Source organism: Danio rerio, chromosome 23 (assembly GCF_052040795.2).
Source record: "Danio rerio strain M-AB ecotype USA chromosome 23, GRCz13ab, whole genome shotgun sequence".
Taxonomy (NCBI): domain Eukaryota; kingdom Metazoa; phylum Chordata; class Actinopteri; order Cypriniformes; family Danionidae; genus Danio; species Danio rerio.
Window position 1 is genome coordinate 849,122 of NC_141043.1, and position 20,179 is coordinate 869,300.

At 42.0% G+C, this 20,179-nt stretch overlaps 1 protein-coding gene across 2 annotated transcripts in view; it reads left to right on the forward strand.

Moving 5' to 3' along the window:
- frmd4bb (FERM domain containing 4Bb) overlaps window positions 1-20,179 on the forward strand; it is a 72,190-nt gene that overhangs the window by 8,074 nt on the left and 43,937 nt on the right. The window lies entirely within an intron of this gene.

Sequence of the window (20,179 nt, forward strand, 5' to 3'; positions counted from 1 at the left end):
GGGTTTGTGAGTGTGTGTGTTTAGTTTGTGTGTGCATATACTGTTTTTGTGTCTGTGTCTGTGTTTGTGTGTGTGAATGTAGTGTGTGTCTGGGTTTGTGAGTGTGTATAGTTTGTGTGGGGTGTGTATGTATAGTGTGTTTCTGTGTCTGAGAAGTGTGTTTGAGTGTGTGTGTGCGTGTATGTGTGTGTGTGTATATAGTGTGTGTGTACAGTGTGTCGTGTGTATGTATATTGTGTGTCTGTGTCTGAGAAGTGTGTTTGTGTGTGTGTGTGTGTGTGTGTGTGTGTGCGTGCGTGAATATAGTGTGTGTGTACAGTGTGTTGTGTGTATGCATATTGTGTGTCTGTGAAGTGTGTTTGATTGTGTGTGTGTGTGTGTGTAGAGAGAGAGAGAGAATGTGAGCATATCTGTGTGTGTGAGAGAAAAAAAGTAAGAGAGTGTGTGTGTGTGAGAGAGAGAGTATAAGGTGTGTGTGTGTGTGTGATTGAGCTTTGTGTGTGTAAGAGAGAGAGATGATTATGAGGTGTGTGCGCGCGCATGTGTGTGTGTGTGTGTGTGTGTGTGTGGAGTATATACAGTAGTCAACATATAAAGTTCTTGACCTCTAGACTTGGTTGGTGTGATGTCATAGCTGAGGGCGTGGCCTGGGGGCTCCATTGGAAATGAATTGTGATGTTGTTGAGTATCGCGATAATGTTATTTATTTATTCGATATCTCATTTGTTTCCCTAGACAAATGCTATTTTATGAGCTAAATCATTTATTTATGTAAAAATATAAAAAATAAAGATGTAAACAATATATATTTCATCTAATTGATACTAAAAAATGCTGTGGAGGCTCAAACATTTAGTCTGTAAAGCACTGTGAATGAGTGTAAACCTGATATGCAGATATCCTCACTCTGATTGGCTGATTTCTCTCTCATCTTGACTCCGCCCATTAGTGTTTTTTTCAGCTCTGTGTTCAGCTTCTATCCAATAGCAGAACAGCAACTAGTGAGGAGGCGGGGCTGAAGATAGTAATTCCCCATCTGATTGGTCATATTTAGATAAACAACCAACGCATCAAGTAAATCTCATTGAGCACGTCTGTGATGTGATATTTTGCATGCGCTTTTATCACGATAACAATAGTTTTGCGATATGATGTGCATATAGTGTAGACTTCTGCCAAGTGAGCTGACTGTATATTGTATTTGTCTGTCTCGCTGGACACTGCTGGTGTTGTGCTGAGTTATAGCGTCCCCTGAGAGGCTGTTTAGGGGTTAAGTGGCTCATTCCAGACCACAACAGATGTACTTTTCAGCAGGACTCTTTGAACCGGCATGCTTAATATTTCATTATTCCAGCGGGCCACCGTGCCATTGTTCGGGAATTAAAGCAGCATTACTGGAAACATGCCAAGAGCACTTGCTGCACTGCTGCTTCATCTCCAGCTCTGCCTCCATCCACCTAGTTTTACACACAGTTGGTGTGCTGCGTTAAATAATTGTTTAATGGAAACACAGAGATGTGCATACACTTGGAAAATGTGAATTAAAGCATACGATGCACAATGAGGATGCATGATGATGAGTTCCTCATGATAGCTGTCTTTTACTCAGGTTTGTCATTCATTCATTCATACATTTTCTTTTCAACTTGGTCCCTATATTAATCAGGGGTTGCCACAGCGGAATGAACCACCAACTATTCCAGCATGTGTTTTACTCAGCGGATGCCCTTTCAGCCACAACCCAGTACTGAGAAACACTCATTCACACACATACACTACGGCCAGTTTAGCTTAATCAATTTCCCTAAAGCGCATGTGTAACACAGGGAGAACATGCAAACTCCACACAGAATTGCCAACTGATCCGGGACTCAAACCAGTGACCTTCCTGCCGTGAGGCGATCGTGCCACCCTCTGCGCTTCCGTGACGCCCTCAGATTTGTCATTGTAAATGCACAGATGACCTTGTTTGAGATGCACCAAGACACCAAAACGTGTCATAAATCTGTCATCAACATGATTGTCGTGAGGCCATTATAAGTGCGTCATGAGGTTTTCATGAATACTTTTATCAGTGGATCAGACTTAATTTGTCATTAAAGAGCCCCTATTATACAATAAAAGGGTCATATTTTGGTTGTAAGGGTCTCCAACAACAGGCTGATCTGCATACAAGGTCAAAAAACACTTTCATTATCTTGTAATCTGCGTTTATTTTTTATCTAATTATCTCAGTGACTCTTATATGATTCGTTCAGCGATTGATTTCTTGCCAAACCCCTCCTTAGCGCAATGCTAATCTGCACTGATTGGACCGATGACAGCCTGTTGTGATTGGTTGACTGTGTTTAGCGCGAGACAGAGTGCAACGCCCAGCACGGCTTATCAACAATATTAACCAGTTAAACTCTGCTGCTATTTGGGGATTTCCGCCTGGATTTTGCCTACCCAAATTTAAAAGCTTCCCAAATCCTCATGCAGAGGTGTAAATGCAAAAATTTGGTATCATTTAAAAGAAAACCCTTTGAATTTTCATAAAACACTATTGAAAGTGTTTAAAATATCTGATTATGTTGTCTGTGTTTTAATAAACACCTAAAAAAGAGGCACTTTTTGTATTTTTTTTTTATAAACTCAAATGTGAAAGTGTCTCTTTTAGGTTGTGTGTGGTTTTGCGTGCTGTAATTAATGTTGGTGGTTCCTGCACATGTCTGTAATCATAGGAACAAAGAAAAATGTCTCCACCATAATCTATGCAAAAGTTATTGTATTCCATCTGATGAGAGGTGCTGTACAAGAAACCTTAAGAAAATGTGTTACTGTATGTAAAACACAGTGTGTCGCACCTGCGGCTGTGTCCTCAAATGTGATCTAGGCACTAGGGCGCACTGGGTTTAATGCACATTGTCTTTTAAATGTCATCTGGAAATAACCAAACCCTTAAAAAGCCACAGGAGCAGATAAATCTGGATATGCATGGTGTCATGGCTTTGTGTTTGAGCGCAGCGGCTGTAAAATGCGGCATGTGTGTGTGTGTGTATGTGTGTGTGTGTGTGTGTGTGTTTGTGTGGACTGTCAGCACAGGTTACTGATGTTCAAGCCTCGTCCTCGCTTCATTTACGGCTTGAGTGCTTTTCTCTTCCTCCTCCCTGGAGCTCTGCAGTCCAGTCCGAGTCTGAATCCACTGCAGTTCTGCTCATAAGCGCTGATAAGAGATCAGGGAAAAACGACAAGTCATTAACGTCTTAAGACTTAAGATATACCTCAGCTTTAATATGTGTTTCCCAAAACTATCTTAGTTAGAGGAGACCTATTATACAGCTTTTTACAGGATGTGAAAGAGATCTGTCTGTCCATCCATCCATCCATCCATCCATCCATCCATCCATCCGTCCGTCCATCTGTCCTGTCCGTCCGTCCGTGCTTCTATCTATCTATCTATCTATCTATCTATCTATCTATCTATCTATCTATCTATCTATCTATCTATCTATCTATCTATCTATCTATCTATCTATCTATCTATCTATCTATCTATCTATCTATCTATCTATCGTCTGTCTGGCTGTCCGTCCCTCTGTCTGTCCGTCCTTCTATCTGTCTGTCTGTGTCCTTGCTTCTGTCTGTCCGTCTGTCTGTCCCTCTGCCTGTCCCTCTGTCTGCCTGTCCCTCTGTCTGTCTGTCCGTCTGTCTGTCTGTCTGTCCATCCCTTTGTCTGTCTGTCTGTCTGTCTGTCTGTCCGTCCCTTTGTCTGTCTGTCTGTCTCTCTGTCCCTTTGTCTGTCTGTCTGTCTGTCTGTCCGTCCCTCTGTCTGTCTGTCCGTCTGTCTGTCTGTCTGTCCGTCCCTTTGTCTGTCTGTCTGTCTGGCTGTCCGTCCCTTTGTCTATCTGTCTGTCTGTCTGTCTGTCTGTCCGTCCCTTTGTCTGTCTGTCTGTCTGTCTGTCTGTCTGTCCATCACTTTGTCTGTCTGTCTGTCTGTCTGTCTGTCTGTCTGTCTGTCCGTCCCTTTGTCTGTCTGTCTGTCTCGCTGTCCCTTTGTCTGTCTGTCTGTCTGTCTGTCCGTCTGTCTGTCCGTCCCTTTGTCTGTCTGTCTGTCTGGCTGTCCGTCCCTTTGTCTATCTGTCTGTCTGTCTGTCTGTCTGTCTGTCCGTCCCTTTTGTCTGTCTGTCTGTCTGTCTGTCCCTTTGTCTGTCTGTCTGTCTGTCTGTCTGTCTGTCTGTCTGTCTGTGTCCGTGCTTCTGTCTGTCCGTCTGTCTGTCCCTCTGTCTGTCTGTCCTTCTGTCTGTCTGTCTGTCTGTCTGTCTGTCCGTCCCTTTGTCTGTCTGTCTGTCCGTCCGTCCGTCTGTCCGTCCATCCTTCTATCTGTTCGTCCTTCTGTCGGTCTGTCTGTTCATCGGTCCTTCTATCTGTCTGTCTGTCCCTCTTCTGTCTGTCTGTCTTTCTATCTGTCCGTCCTTCTGTCGGTCTGTCTGTCCGTCCGTCCGTCCTTCTATCTGTCTGTCTGTCTGTCTGTCTATCTGTCCGTCCCTCAGTCTGTCTGTCTGTCTGTCCGTCCGTCTGTCGGTCTGTCCGTCGTTCCGTCCTTCTATCTGTCTGTCTGTCTGTCTGTCTTTCTATCTGTCCGTCGTTTCGTCCTTCTATCTGTCTGTCTGTCTGTCCTACCCTCTATCTGTCTGTCCATCTGTCTGTCTGTCCGTCCGTCCATCCTTCTATCTGTCTGTGTCTGTCCACCCATCCGTCCTTGTGTCTATCCGTCCTTCTATCTGTCTGTCTGTGTCCGTGCTTCTGTCTGTCTGTCTGTCCGTCCGTCCGTCCCTCTATCTGTCTTTGTCTGTCTGTCTGTCTGTGCTTCTGTCTGTCTGTCTGTCCTTTTTTCTATCTGGCTGTCTGTCTGTCTGTCCATTCGTCCGTCCGTCCCTCTGTCTGTCTGTCTGTCTATTTTGAGGTGCAGTTATTTCCCCATGTGTGGACTGTGAGTTTAGCCATTTTTGACTAGTAAGTTGTTAGTTCTTCAGTGTAAGTGGTGTGTCAGTGATTACATCTGTGCAGAAAAACACCCCTGAGTGTTTAGACGGAGATTTGAGGCGTCTGAATCAGTAAATCACTCTAAATCCCTGTCCTCAAATGCTTAGGAGTCAACAGCTTGAGGAAGCCACAGAAGGAGACAGTTATTGAGAAAGAGAGAGCCAGAAATTAAGGTTTCCCATTGTCATGAATACCAGGACCCCACAAACACACATGCATGCAAACACACACACACAATCAAACACACACACACACGTCTGCTGCAGGGTTATCAAGTCTCTGCTCTGACACAAAAGGAAACTTTCCTTGGGGCCAAGACAGTGTCAGTTCCTGTCGGTGCACATCCTCATAAACACTCCGATCCGTGCAGGAAACCCTCAGACAATCAGCTCTGTCAAACACACACACACACTGTCATACACACAGACACACACACACACACTGTCAAACGCACTCACCACAGCGCATGTTTACTGCAGGACCAATACTGAAGACAATCTCCTTCACAGAGCTGCTGCTGTGCCTATCGCTCATTCAGTGTGTGTGTGTGTGTGTGTGTGTGTGTGTCTGCATGTGTGTGTTTGCTGGTATATGTGTTTTTTGTGTGCGTGCACATGAGTGGGGGTTCTCGTGTTTGCATGTGTGGGTTTGTGGGGTCCTGGTATTCCTGATGATTTGGGGTCCAAATGTGAATGTGTGTGTGTGTGTTTCTGTCTGTGTGCTTGTGTTTGTGTGTGTGTGTTTTTGTGGTGACCTGGCATTCATGACATTGTGGGGTCCAATTGTGAATGTGTGTGTGTGTGTGTGTGTTTGTGTGTGTGTATGTGTGTTTCTGTCTGTGTGTTTGTGTTTTTGTGTGTTTGTGCTGTGTGCATGCATGCGTATTTGTGTGTGTCTGTTTTTCTGTATGTGTTTGTTTGTGTGTCTGTGTGTTTCTGTTTGTGTGTCTGTTTTCTTCTTTGTGTGTCTGTGTGTGGGTGTTTATGTCTTTGCTTGTGTTTGTGGGTGGATACATCAGTCTTTTAGGGTGGTGCTATTAGTCTTTTAGGGTGGTGCTATCAGACCGTTAGGGCGGGGCTATCAGTTTTTTAGGGAGGGGCTATCAGTCATTTTGGGCAGTGCTATCAGTCTTTTAGGTGGTACTATCAGTCTTGTAAGGCAGGGCTATCAGTCCTTTAGTGTGGGGCTATCAGTCATTTAGGGCGGGGCTATTAGTCATTTAGAGCGGGGCTATTAGTCATTTAGGGCGGTGCTATCAGTTTTTTAGGGCAGGGCTATCAGTCATTTAGGGCGGGGCTATCAGTCATTTAGGGCGGTGCTATCAGTCTTTTAGGGCAGGGCTATCAGTCATTTAGGGCAGGGCTATCAGTCCTTTAGGGCGGGGCTATCAGTCATTTAGGGCGGGGCTATCAGTCATTTAGGGCGGTGCTATCAGTCTTTTAGGGCAGGGCTATCAGTCATTTAGGGCAGGGCTATCAGTCCTTTAGGGCGGGGCTATCAGTCATTTAAGGCGGTGCTATCAATCATTTAGGGCGGTGCTATCAGTCAATTAGGGCAGGGCTATCAATTCTTTTAGGGCGGGGCTATCAGTCATTTAAGGCGGTGCTATCAGTCTTTAGGGTGGGGCAATCAGTCATTTGGGGCGGGGCTATCAGTCATTTAGGGCGGTGCTATCAGTCTTTTAGGGCAGGGCTATCAGTTTTTTAGGGCAGGGCTATCAGTCCTTTAAGGCGGGGCTATCAGTCATTTAAGGCGGTGCTATCAGTCTTTTAGGGTGGGCTATCAGTCATTTAGGGCAGAGCTATAAGTCTTATAGGGCGGGCCTATCAGTCCATTAGGGCGGGGCTATCAGTCTACTTCCTGTAGTGGTCCTTGAACATAATCTAAAATAGGTTAGTCTACAGTATATACATCATATATGACTGCAGTCTGACAAATCTATTACAGAAGAGCTATAGCTGTTGTAGAGCTGTAAAGATTGCTCCATATTAAACCCTACAGATCAAGAAAAGCATGTAAAGTCAGATGTCCCAAACCATTTGGCAATCTAGTGTAAACTGCACTGCACTTCAGCTGGAATATTGTGCTTCATATTTCACATTAGGAGGAATCTCTGCTTCTAACCACAGGTCAAGAGCTGCAGACCCAACCACTCAGGCTTGTGTTGCTTGTTAGAGCGATGGTTTGGGGAAACAGAATAGTTGGTCAATTGTTAGTGAAATTATGTGTTTAATGACAGAACTTCGATGCTTGTGGAGAACACACATCAGTGTATGGAGCGAATGACTGCTATTTAAAATATGTACTGAGACGCACATGTGCAGAAGGGTTTGAGTTTTATCAAGACACAGTAGAAATGAATGCATGCGACAGAGTAATACTTTTATAATGAATGCTCCTTATAATGAACATTAAAGTGCTTTTGTTTAATATTTCTCTTTAGAATGTAAACCGTCAACAGCACAGAAAGAATAATACATGTAAACATGATCAGAGAGGTAATCAGAATGCTCAAATGCCCATCCATATATTGATCTAGCAACTCTTTGGTTACATTATGCAGTGGATTCCTACATATTTGAGAACAATCCTGAATTCTACAGCATGTTGATTTATATTTGCATCACACTTTATTTTAATGTACAATATAATGTACAAAAATACACCAACATTTGCAGTCAGATTAAAATGCAGTTGAAAAATTGCTGAATTTTTAACAATCAAATTAAATTCAATAATGTTGATATTCAGCCCATATACAGTTGAAGTCAGAATTATTAGTCCTCCTACTGTAAATATCGTCCCCCAATTTCTCTTTAAGAGAGAGAATATTTCAACACATTCCTAACCATGATAGGTTTCACCAGCATGGCCCACGCCACACTTTAAGCTAGACTTTAGGGATGAAAGGGATGGTAGGAGAAAAGTGGGATGAATGGGAGTAAGAGGATGACTGGTGAACAGGTGGGTAGGTTGATCAGGCGTCCTACTATGCCCAGAGACTGAGGGTGCGTTCACACCTGTGAATCGATTCAGTTGTTCTGAAACAGGGATTAAAGTTGTTACATTGTTGCTCTTTGCTCTTGGAGCGGTTCGCTTTCACACGGCAAAGTTTCTAATCGGACCAAAAGAGCTAAAACAAGTCACGTGTGAGTAAACTCTCCTCACATTGGTCAGAGTGTCAGGGTTTATTTTGCAGCGTCCCGTTCAGCTGTCAGGAGAGGTGGTGGTTTGGTGGTGTTTGACAAGGTTCGTGTGCGCGACGTGTCTGAAGAGCAAGGAGAGATGCGGTGGGAAGGGGTGAGAAGGGTGCGCGACGTATTTGGGGACAAGGAGGGAGACGCGAGATTACCGGGAGATTATCACTCGTTTGCGGGCATCTGGAGACTCGCAAAACATCCCGCCCTGCTCATAATTCTCTCTTCATATAGCCGTATGCCTATTACATATCCATAAAACACTGTGATATAACCGTGCTCGGATCGTATCGCTTTCTCACTGCAGTCGATCCGCTCCAGAGTTCGTTTCAATCTAGTTGAGACCACCTCATTCAAGCAATTTCAGGGCAATTGATTTGGCGCGGATCCGTGAGCGATTGGCGGTTTCACATATGCCAAATGAACCGCGCTAACTGGGCAAATGAGACAGGTTCTTAAACAAAAGTGTAAGTGTGAAAGCTCCCTCAGAGTGGGGGTACTGTCTCTGTAATAGAAATTGGACCCCCCGATTTAACCTACATGTAGGAGTGAAGAGGATTGCGAATGGGAAGCGAGGAAATGGAGGGAGGGTGAGTTCAAAGAACAAGAAGAACAGTGCTAGAGGGATTGGTTAAGGAGACAAAGTGAGGTAAACTGGTAAAAGGTAAACTCCATTTAATAACTCATCTCTAATAGCTGATGTCTTTTCTCTTTGTCATGATGACAGCACATAATATTAGACTAGATATTCTTCAAGACACTAGTGTTCACCCTAATGTCACATTAATGGCCCGTTTCCACTGAGTGGTTCGGTTCGGTTTGGTACGCTTTTCTGGCCGTTTCCACTGTCAAAAGGCGTACCGAACCAAACCGTACTGTACCACTTTTTCGGCACCCTTTCGAAAGGGTCCCAAACACAAGAAAGGGTACAAAAAGGCGGAGCTACACGCGCAGCTGAACGCTATTGGTTTACAAAGATACGTCATTCACTTACAAGAAGCCAGAATGTAAACAAAAGACCCGCCATGTTTGAAATACACAGCGAGAGATTACTTGCACTCACCGCACGTCTATATCTGAAATAACTAACTTCTTGAGCTGATGATCGTAACATGCGCTTGATTATTGACAAGCTTTGGAAACCCGATCCTGTGAGAAGCTGACAAACGCGAGAGTGACATGAAATATGTCCCGGGGGGTAAGTACGGCCTCGTTTTTTTTTTTTTCAAGCGAACGCTGCGGGGCGGTGTGATGCTGTTCCCTTACGCGCTTGCCTTACCTTCTTGTGAAGGGCTTCCCCTCTGCAACCCGTTTGTCCCCTCAGCTCAGCGTGTACGTCGACAGGCTCGAGATGCAGAGAGGAGTCGACCACGGCGACCGGTTTCGAGTGCGGGGAAGAGCAGTTCCAGCAATCAGGTAAGACAAAAACAGAATCCCAAAAATTAAGTGAACGAGTTTCGTGACAGGGTGAGAACTCGGTGAAATCCGAAAACGCGGTAGAATAAAAAAAATCAGGGCTTTTATTTTTTTTGGACGGCTTTTGTGAACTGTTGCCCAGGTTTAGGGAAGCGAGCGAGCGGGCGGGTCGATCGGTAAAATTGGTTGGGTTCAAGGAAGGAGGAGGGCGAGTCGGCCGATTGGCCGGTCAGTCGGACAGCGGCCTCTGGCAGGTTCACGCGAGAACAGTTCGCGCCCACGAGAGGCGTCTGAGGTGCGAAAAAGCACGCAACCGCGGCCTCTCGCGGATTCCCGAAAACAATAACTGCAGCCGAACGTACCCGCCAGGACGTATTCCGTGGTCTCCAGAAACGTCCGCAGGACTACGTTTCCACAATGAGCCTGGGTTGTATTTATGTGTATAAAGCGTCTGTTTTGTGAGAAGTGCTGCTCATTATGATATGTGAGCGACCTGTGCAGCTTTATTGTTGACATTTTCTCAAGTGAGCATGACGTCGACTGAAACTTTGTCATACACCACGCCCACCAAAAGGGTACCCTTGCTAGTGGAAACGCAAGCCTGATAAAGGTACCGACCCGAACCCTACTGTACTGTACCAGTCAGTGGAAACAAGCCATTAAAGGCTTCACTAGGGTAATTAGGGTAAAGTTAGGGTAATTAGGCAAGTCATTGTATAACAGTGGTTTGTTCTGGAGACAATCCAACACTAATATTGCTGAAGGGGTGAATAATATTAAAAACTGCCTTCATTTTAACCGAAATAAAACAAATAAGACTTTCTCCAGAAGAACAAACATTAGAGGAAACACTGTGAACAACTCCTGAATCTGCTCAACATCATGTGGGAAATATTTGACCTTGATCCTCATGCTAGTTTCACTAATAATAAGAGGGTGTTCAGTCTGTGAGAAGAGCATGTTGGCAGCGTCTCTGCTCGTAGCCAGACAGACTGTGACACAAGTGCTGCTCAATTATTCATCTCATGGAGTAAACAGAGATAAGCTGAACACAGCTGAGCTTGATAAAGGCTCCCGCTTGGCTTCAGACATGATATCCGCAGATCTGAGGCCTGGAAAAATGCGTCTGTGTCCCGGCAGATTCCTGGAATTACAAACGCCGCAGAATAGAGTCCTGTGGCCAGGAGATGAATTTTCTTGGGTTTTTTTTTTATCGGTTGTGTCGCGGCGAGGCATGACAACATAATTCAGGCCATTAAGATCTTGGAGACACATTGAGTGTGGCTTCCCATGCAAACATGGGTGTGTGTGTGTGTTACTGTTTGCCAAGCCGTGTAAACATGCAGTGTGCTCAAGATTTAAAGGGACAGTTGTGTCTTTCTTCACTTTTCCCTTCCTTGTAAACCAGTTTTATTCTGTTTTATTTCTTATATTTCTTTCATTTATTCTTACCATTGTGCATGAAATGTGCTATATAAAGGCAGCACGATGTCTCAGCGGTGAGCACGGTGTCCTCACAGCATCCCTGGGTCGTCTCAGATGTCCAGTTGTTGACCTCTGCTCAGTCTGTTAACGCTGTGAGATGTTTCTCCTCTGGGAAAGCAGTAGAGCTGAATGAGGTGTGTGTGTGTGTGTGTGTGTGTGTGTGTGTGTGTGTGTGTGTGTGTGTGTGTGTGTGTGTGTGTGTGTGTGTGTGTGTGTCTACTCAGCATGATGCAGGGCTTTTCTAAAAGCTGTACTTGTGTTTACTGGAGTCGGAGCTCTGAGCTCTTGGACAGACGGTTTCTCTGTGGCCTTTGACTACACTGAGCCCGAGGGTCCCGTCATGTGTTCCCTCCCCTGAGGCACTCTATAATCTAATAACACACACACTTACACTTGTTTATGAGGTTTTTGAGGACTCTCTGTAGACATAATGTAGTTTATATTGTAAAATTGCTTATAGTATGGTACACTAGCCCCATCTGTGGTAGAGTTATGAATGTAAAGAGGAGGAGTTTTAAGTGTTTGGAATTACAAGGAAAGTGAGTGTGTCCTCATAAACCTTCCCAACAGTGTCATACCTTGGTCATACGCTACATTCCACTACTTATGTGTCCTTGTAAACCACATAAATCAGACATGCACACACATAGATGCACATACACACACACACATACACAAATGCACACACAGACACACATTTGCACATATACACATATGCATGCACACACACACACACACACACACACACACACACACACACACACACACACACACACAAACACACACATACACAAAGAAAAAAAAAACAGAGACACACATTACACATGCACACACAGAGATATGCACACACAGAAACACATGCGCACACATGCACATATGCATGCACACACACACAAATATGTATGTACACACACATAAACACACAATTGCACATATACACATATGTACACACACACACACGCTCACACAAAGACAAACAACATGCGTATACACACAAAGACAAAACACACAGAGACATACATGCACACAGTCCACACACACATGCACAGAGACACACATACAGACACACAAACACACACACAAATGCACAAATGCACAGACACACACACACAGACACAGAGAAACACGTATATGCGCTCACACACACACACACACACACACAAACACAAACAAGTGCAGGCAAACTGAGAAACACACACATGCACGCATACACACACATAGGTGCACACATGCAAATATGCATGCGCACACACTGAGACACACACATGCACACTCACACTCAAAGACACATACTGACACACAAAGACACACACATGCACACACACATAGAGAGACACAGAGTGTGTGTGTGAGAGAGGGAGAGAGAGAGAGACACACACACACATAAACACACACAGACACACACACAATAACAGTGGGCGTATTAGCAAGCTGTGTGATTGATTGTTTTAATTAGAAACTGTATTAATAAGAAGGCAGTGGATGAGACGACACACACACACACACACACACACATGATCAATACACATTCCTGCAGTCGTCATATTGCTCTCATTATTAAATCTGTTGCTGTTATGATCCAGATTAAAGCCTGTTTGTTTGGTTAATCACACATTTCTCTGCTGGAGCTTTTCTCAAACGCTTAGTAAGAAACCGACATGCGGGAGTAGCGGCCGTCCACTGTATCTGTTCAGCCGACACAGTCTCACGGCAATTCGTAACTTTTTGATTTAGTAGCTAATTCGTATAAATTCGTACGATCTAATTCATACAATTTAGTACGATTTGCTCACCACCCAATGACGATTGGGTTTAGGGGTGGGGTTAAGTGCCACGCCTCCTTTTTAAAATCGTACAATTTCAAAAGTCGCCACTCAACTTACAAAACGTAAAATACTTATGTTTCCCCGTGAGATCAGACTGGGTCAGCTGAGGGAACCGAACCAACCCCGTGACGTCAGACACAGCGATATTCCAAGACTGCTGCGCCCTAGCTCTAAAATCTATAGTAAAACAAGCCGTTTTTCTGCTAAATGCTGACATTAATCGAGTCTCTTTAATATATTTCATTTTAAAGTGGAATCCAATGCACATAATAATGTCAACTTGACCGAGTGCTTCATTTCCCTTTAATTTTAAACGAGAGATATTTAAGGGTTATCTCATTTATGCTGGATGCTGCGGTGTATACATGACGTGGATATAATGAAACATATATATTATATAATTTGCTAGCAGTTTGTTTAGTGAGGCAGTGTGCGAGTCAGATGTTGCCAGAAGGGATACAGCTCTTGCCAAAAGTTATTTTTATTAAATTGCACATTAAATTGTGTTTTAATAAAATCTACCATCACTCCAACCCTCACAGCAATGCACAAACAGTAACTATACTGAGTATTAGTCATATTTTTTATTTAATAACCCATTAAATTGTAGTTTAATATTATCTACACCTACCCTAATCCTAAACCTAGCTCTCAAAGTAATGTAAAATAAGAATTATTGTTGCACAGTGTCACACAAATGATGCTATATTGACGTGAGTTTCCACAGCTGTATCCCTTCTAGAATTTACAGCAACATGTTCAGTGTTGAATAACTTGGTTGTGAATTGTGCTGCCATCTGCTGGCTCAGCATGTAACTTCAGCTTGTCTGCGGCTCTGTCAGGATATGAGCTCTGATAACTCCTCCACTCAAACATCAAATCACAGACGTCACAGCTACATCTAATATCTGCCATGGAGAATCTCAGGTGTATCTGCTCCACATTCTGCAGGTTTTATTTTGTCTGCGTCGAGTGTGTGTGTGTGTGTGTGTGTGTGTGTGTGTGTGTGTGTGGTTTATTTTTCTCCAGCTGCGGTGTGAGTTGTGTTTATATGAAGCTAATGCTGTTAAAGATGGACTGAAAGTGATTACACTGAAATAGATGTTATGCTCCGTCCCTGAAAAGCACCAGATTGACCAGGACGCCTTGCTCTGGATGAAGAGGATGATGATGGTTAGATTATATGAGGCTGATGATTAGGCGTGGATTAATTGGTGTGGAGGTGTGTTATTCGAAATGAGGAGTTCTGTATGGTCCCCAGGTCAGTCGAATGTTGTCAAAGCACCAAATAATTGCAGTTTTAATCACAAGCCGACAGTATTGTAAAACTGGTCTTTTCATCAGCATCATTAGCTTTAAGGACATGTTTCCAGATGCGAGTCTTCAGTTTTTCTGGTTTTCCGCTGGTTTCTTTGTAATAACAGTGTAGTAGACGGCTATAATTTCAACATGCTGCACTTTTCCATGCATTTCAATCAGAACGAGAAATCCCTCCATTTAACCCCTTAACCTTCTTCCTCAGTTTCTGAACATGAACCTGACGCAAATAATAAAACAATCAATATATAGTATATTATAGTATATTATATAACATATATATAAATTAAATAACCTGTTTTAGCCTAAAATTGACAGAAAATGAAAGCTAAATATCTGAACAAAATGTAGCGACTATATTTTTAACAGCAAAATCACAAAGTAGTCATCCAATTCAGTATTTTACAGTAAATTTAGAAATGAATCGACTATATTTTTAACTATAAAATCGTGAAGTAGCCATCGATACCGCAGTTTACTGTAAATTTAGAAATGAATCAACTATATATTTAACAATTAAATCACAAAGTAGCCATCGATACCGCAGTTTACTGTAAATTTAGAAATGAATCGACTATATTTTTAACAATAAAATCACGAAGTAGCCATCGATACAGCAGTTTACTGGAAATTTAGAAATGAATCTACTATATTTTAAACAATAAAATCGTGAAGTAGCCATCGATACCGCAGTTTACTGTAAATTTAGAAATGTATCCACTATATTTTTAATAGCAAAACCATGCATTTGTCATCGATACAGCAGTTTACTTTAAATAAAACAAAAGTTATGCGCTTTAACGGTTGTGAAAATAATAAAACAATAAATATATATATTATAATATATTGTATATTATATAAAATATATATTTTAAATAAGCTGTTTTAGCTTAAAATGGACAGAAAATTAAAGCTAAATATCTGAACAACTTATATTCCAAATTTAAAGTTGGTGTCTCCTAAAATGAGCTTGCAGATTTAGTTTGGCAGCAGTACCAGACATGACCACATTCAGTTTACATTGGTGACCATACAAGAGCGCCCCCTACATTTGAGGAATATAAATCAGATTTTTTCACACCTTTGACATAATTTGTAAAGTAGACATCATATTCTAAAGTAGTATGGACATTTTTGGTGGTAAATAATTTGAATTAAGCCTCTAAAAACATTTTACAAGTGGATTGCTGTAGCAAAGTAATGTGTTACGACTCTGATCAGTATCCTTGATACAAGTTAATGAATAACTGTTGCTCATTAATAATACCTATCACAAATCAGTCATCAGATATGGAATCTGTATTTTTTAAGCTTTTAAATGACAAACTCATGATTGTTTTACGTCTTGACTACAATATGAGGGTTTAATTATAATGTAACCGTAAATGAAGATGACAGTAAATGTGTTTTAATCTATTACTCTTCCTATATAACTAAACACAGTGGAATCAAAAATGTATTCAGAGGTCTTAGAGCTTTCCAACAATATTAAGTTTGTCATGATTAGATCAGAATTTAATTGCAGAAGGTGATGTAAACAGTTAAAGGGAAATCTACTGATGAAGTGCGCTCGGATGGGTGTAGCTGCTGCCTAGTCAGAAATATATCAGCTGTTATTATGTGTTTTCCTCCGTCTGATGAAGTAACGGTGAATCATGAGGCAGGGTTAGCCTCTCCTGGCCCTTTTTCACACACACTTCATGCTGTAACACGTCCAGCAAGTCTAGCAGAGTGGAAAAATGAATTGATCATGCTCTGTAAAAATGGCCGTGATTTATACGGTAAAAAATGCTACAGGAGAAATCTGCAACCTGCTTTTCTGTAACCCAGTTTCCTTAATATATACAGTCGGTGAATGACGTAGATTGACTTTCCCAGAACTCCTGCTGACATTACTATGTTTTATTTCAGCAGTGATGTACATTAGAGAATATGATACATCTAATGTTCATGAATATTGTGTATTTATTTTTTGTGTCGTGTGTGTGTGTGTCACTGTAATGGTGTTTAGCACCATTGTGAATGTGAATGACATTGAGCAATCTTCTGTATTATCTAGTCATCATTACAGTAGTTTACTGTACATTTAGAAATGTATCTACTATATTTTAAGAGCAAAATTATGTAGTCATTTTGTAGGGTTGGGTATTGTTTGGAGTTATTTCGATACCGGTGCTAAGTCGATACTTTTAAAACGGTACTGGTGCCTGAACCGATACTTTTGAGCCTCAAAATTACGGTGGACGACTCTAGAAAAGACTTTTATTTGACAAAATCTTAAAAAATATATATATTTTATTAGAACAATATAATTAAAATTTAAAGGAAACATCAATTCATATTTCATATATGTGAATTACATTAATATATTTCCTTTGATCATTTGTTGGTTAGCATGAATTTAAGATTTGCATTATGAAATTACCTACGTAATCTCACGGCAATTCGTAACTTTTTGATTTAGTGGCTAATTCGTATAATCTAATTCGTAAAATTTAGTATGATCTGCTCATCACCCAATGACAGTTGGGGTTAGGGGTGGAGTTCGGTGCCATGCCTCCTTTTTAAAATCGTACTCGTAATCGACTGAATAAATTCGTATGAATTAGCGACTAAACTGACAAAACGTAAAATACTTACGTTTCCTAGTGAGATCAGGCTGGAAATGACAATAGCTTACTACTAACCTGTGGAAAGGCTGTCATCAAAATACTGAACTCCTTTTCTCTAGGATCGGGGCTTGTGACTATGTTTACATGGTTATCAGTCGTCTAATGATTTGCCTTAATCTGAATAAGACATTAATATGATCAAGGTGTTTACATGAGCTGCTTTCTGAATGTTCCTTTATTGATCTCGTCTTACAGGGTAAAGCACATAGCTCGATTAACGTCATTGCGTCTCCACGATATCCATGTTTCCTCCAGAGTTTCATGTCATTTCAGGTGTTTCATTTTTAATTTTTCAAATTTAACTGCAGTTTCACTTTCATTCAGGAACATTTCATTCATGCCCCAATAACAAACGGGTATTTGATGCGAGCATTAAGTATGGACTGGTGGAAGAGTGTGCTTTTTATGGAATTTGAAAGAAAAAACCTCAGCATTTTTGCGACGCAGGTTTCTGTGGTCCTTTAAGGTAATCAAAAATCACTGTTTACATTGTAGTCTAGACTCTTAATTAGAGTATTAATTAATTAATTAATTAATCATATTAAAAGCGGAGCATTGGTGTCCATGTACGCACTCATTGAAAGTGCCAGATGATGTCGGGAGCTGTCAGAGACGATGCATTCCTCTGCCTTTAAGTTGATTATGAGTCTTCAAATGTGTCATTAAGCTTGACGTGTTTCCCCCCCTTACACGCAACTTTTGTAAAGCATCTGCTTCACGTTGCTGTGTCAGAATCCTTGCTTGTACAATACGCTTCAGAACACTTAGTTTAAGCAAATTTGATGAACGCGATCTTGCGTGTTGATCTGAAGAGAGTCAGTCTTCCACACCTAATGCACTGTACTGTGTGCGTCCGTTCCCTAAGCAACAAGAACAAACGCCTGTCTGTATTCCTCAAAGTTTTTTAGGATTAAATGTTTAGAGATGGTGTGGCAACGCGTGTGTCCCTTTGATGCACCCCTTGATGCTTCTTACGTCCTTGTCGCAGCACCAGTGGCACCGTAATTCATATACTGATTCGGTCCGGTACATACCGGTTACAAAGGTACCGGTGCAATAGTGGCACAGGATTTCAGTACCCAACCCTAGTCATTTGTATGTCTCAGCAGCTTAGTGAACAGGTTTTAAGAGCAAACTATTAGCTCAAAACTTTCACTGCCGTTTTTAACTCTTAGTTTTAAAATAGAATAAGTCTAGTGAAGGCGGCGCGGTGGCGCAGTGGGTAGCACTGTTGCCTCACAGCAAAAAGGTCACTGGTTTGAGTACCGACCGGGTCAGTTGGCGTTTCTGTGTGGAGTTTGCATGTTCTCCCCGTGTAGGCATGGGGTTCCTCCAGGTGCTCCAGTTTCCCCCACAAACATGCGCTATAGGGGAATTGGTTAACTAAATTGTCTCAGGTGTATGAGTGTGTGTGTGTGTGACTGAGTGCATGGGTATTTCCCAGTTCTGGGTTGCGGCTGGAAGGGTATCCGCTGCTTAAAACATATGCTGGAACAGTTGGCGGTTCATTCTGCTGTGGTGACCCCTGATGAATAAAGGGACTAAGCTGGAGGAAAATGAATGAAGTCTGGTGAATAAATCCTCTCTCTAAATACGTTTGGTCAAACCCATGTGACTCCTGTATGCCACAGACATTCTTGTGGATCTGCAGGCTTGTTGGCTGTGTATTTTAAGCGGCGCTGCATGTAAATCCTCTCAGTTTGAGTCTCGCAGTGAAGCAGGAGCGACACGTGGTAGGCCTGCACTTTGGGCAGCTAAATAGCAGAACTGTGTGAGCGAGAGAGAGAGAGAGAGAGAGAGAGACTGTGTATAACGACATAGGTGTAACTCAGATATTACAAGAAGGGGGGGAATTATGAGGACATTGGTGATGCTCAATTCTCCAAAAGCGTGTAAATCATACAGACTGGGTGTTTTTCAGTAAGTAAAACTGTGGGTTGGGTTTTGGGCAGGGGTGTCAAAGTCAGTTTCTGGAGAGCCGCAGCTCTGCACAGTTTAGCTCCAGCCCTGCTCCAACACACTGTCGGTTTCAACCTGGAGGACTTAATAAGTTTGACTAGGTGTTTAATAAACTGTGCAGAGCCGCAGTCCTCCAGGAACTGAGTTTAACACCTGTGGTTTAGGGGGAGGGTGGTGGGGTTAGCCCAATAGAAAATACTGTTTGTACTCAGTGGCGCAAAAAGGGGGTATGCAGTATATGCGGGGCATAGGGGCGCCACACATGGGGGGCGCCATTGTGCCAAAACTATTTTTAAAATTATCCTTATTAAAAGTTTCAAATAATAAAAATAAATAAATATGCTTTGTTAAAAAAACATTATTTTGCATTTTATACAAATATAACATTGTTATTGTTTAATTCAAAATCATTTAACACAATAACATGCAGTCACACAGCCTAAAGTGTTCATGTAGATGTAACTGTTTAGATTTGTTTTTATTTTTATCAAAATAAACTGTCAAATCATACATAATGTCAAAAGTTATAAGGTTAATCTGAAAATTTGTCTTCATTTATTACTATTTAATTAATTAAATTATTAGTTTGCCAAAATAAGAGGGATCACACAAAATTTGAACCCGCATACCCCTCAGTAAATGTGTAGTTGCGCCCCTGTTTGTACTAGGGCTGCACAGTATATGGTTTCAGCATCGCTATCGCAAAGTGCACATCCACAATAGTCACATCACAACATCTGCAATGATGAGTCTGAATTATAGTTGAGCAGGAGCCACAGAACACAAGTCATGTATAGAGTAAAAGCTGAGTTGAACCATATTAGAGGGAAAGTTTATCATCTACATGTGTCTTAACTTCTCGACTGAGCATTTCAAGAGAGTTTGGGCACCGAAATAGTATAATGTCTGGAGGTGTAACAAAGATTATCATTCATTTTCAATTTAGTTGATCAGTTCCCCTATAGCGCATGTGTTTGGACTGTGTGGGAAACCGGCGCACCCGGAGGAAACCCACACCAACACGGGGAGAACATGCAAACAGCAAATAGAGCAAATCAAGCATCTTGTGAAACTGCATCGCAATATTTATTGCAAGTAAATTAAATATCGCAATAACAGATTTTCCTATATCGTGCAGCTCTAGTTTGTAAAGTATAAAAGCAATGAAAACCTATGCAATGTCCCCACAATTCACAAAAACAAACGTGTGTGTGTGTGTGTGTGTTAGAGAGAGAGAGAGAGAGAGAGTGTGTGTGTGTGTGTTTGTTTGTACTGGTATGGT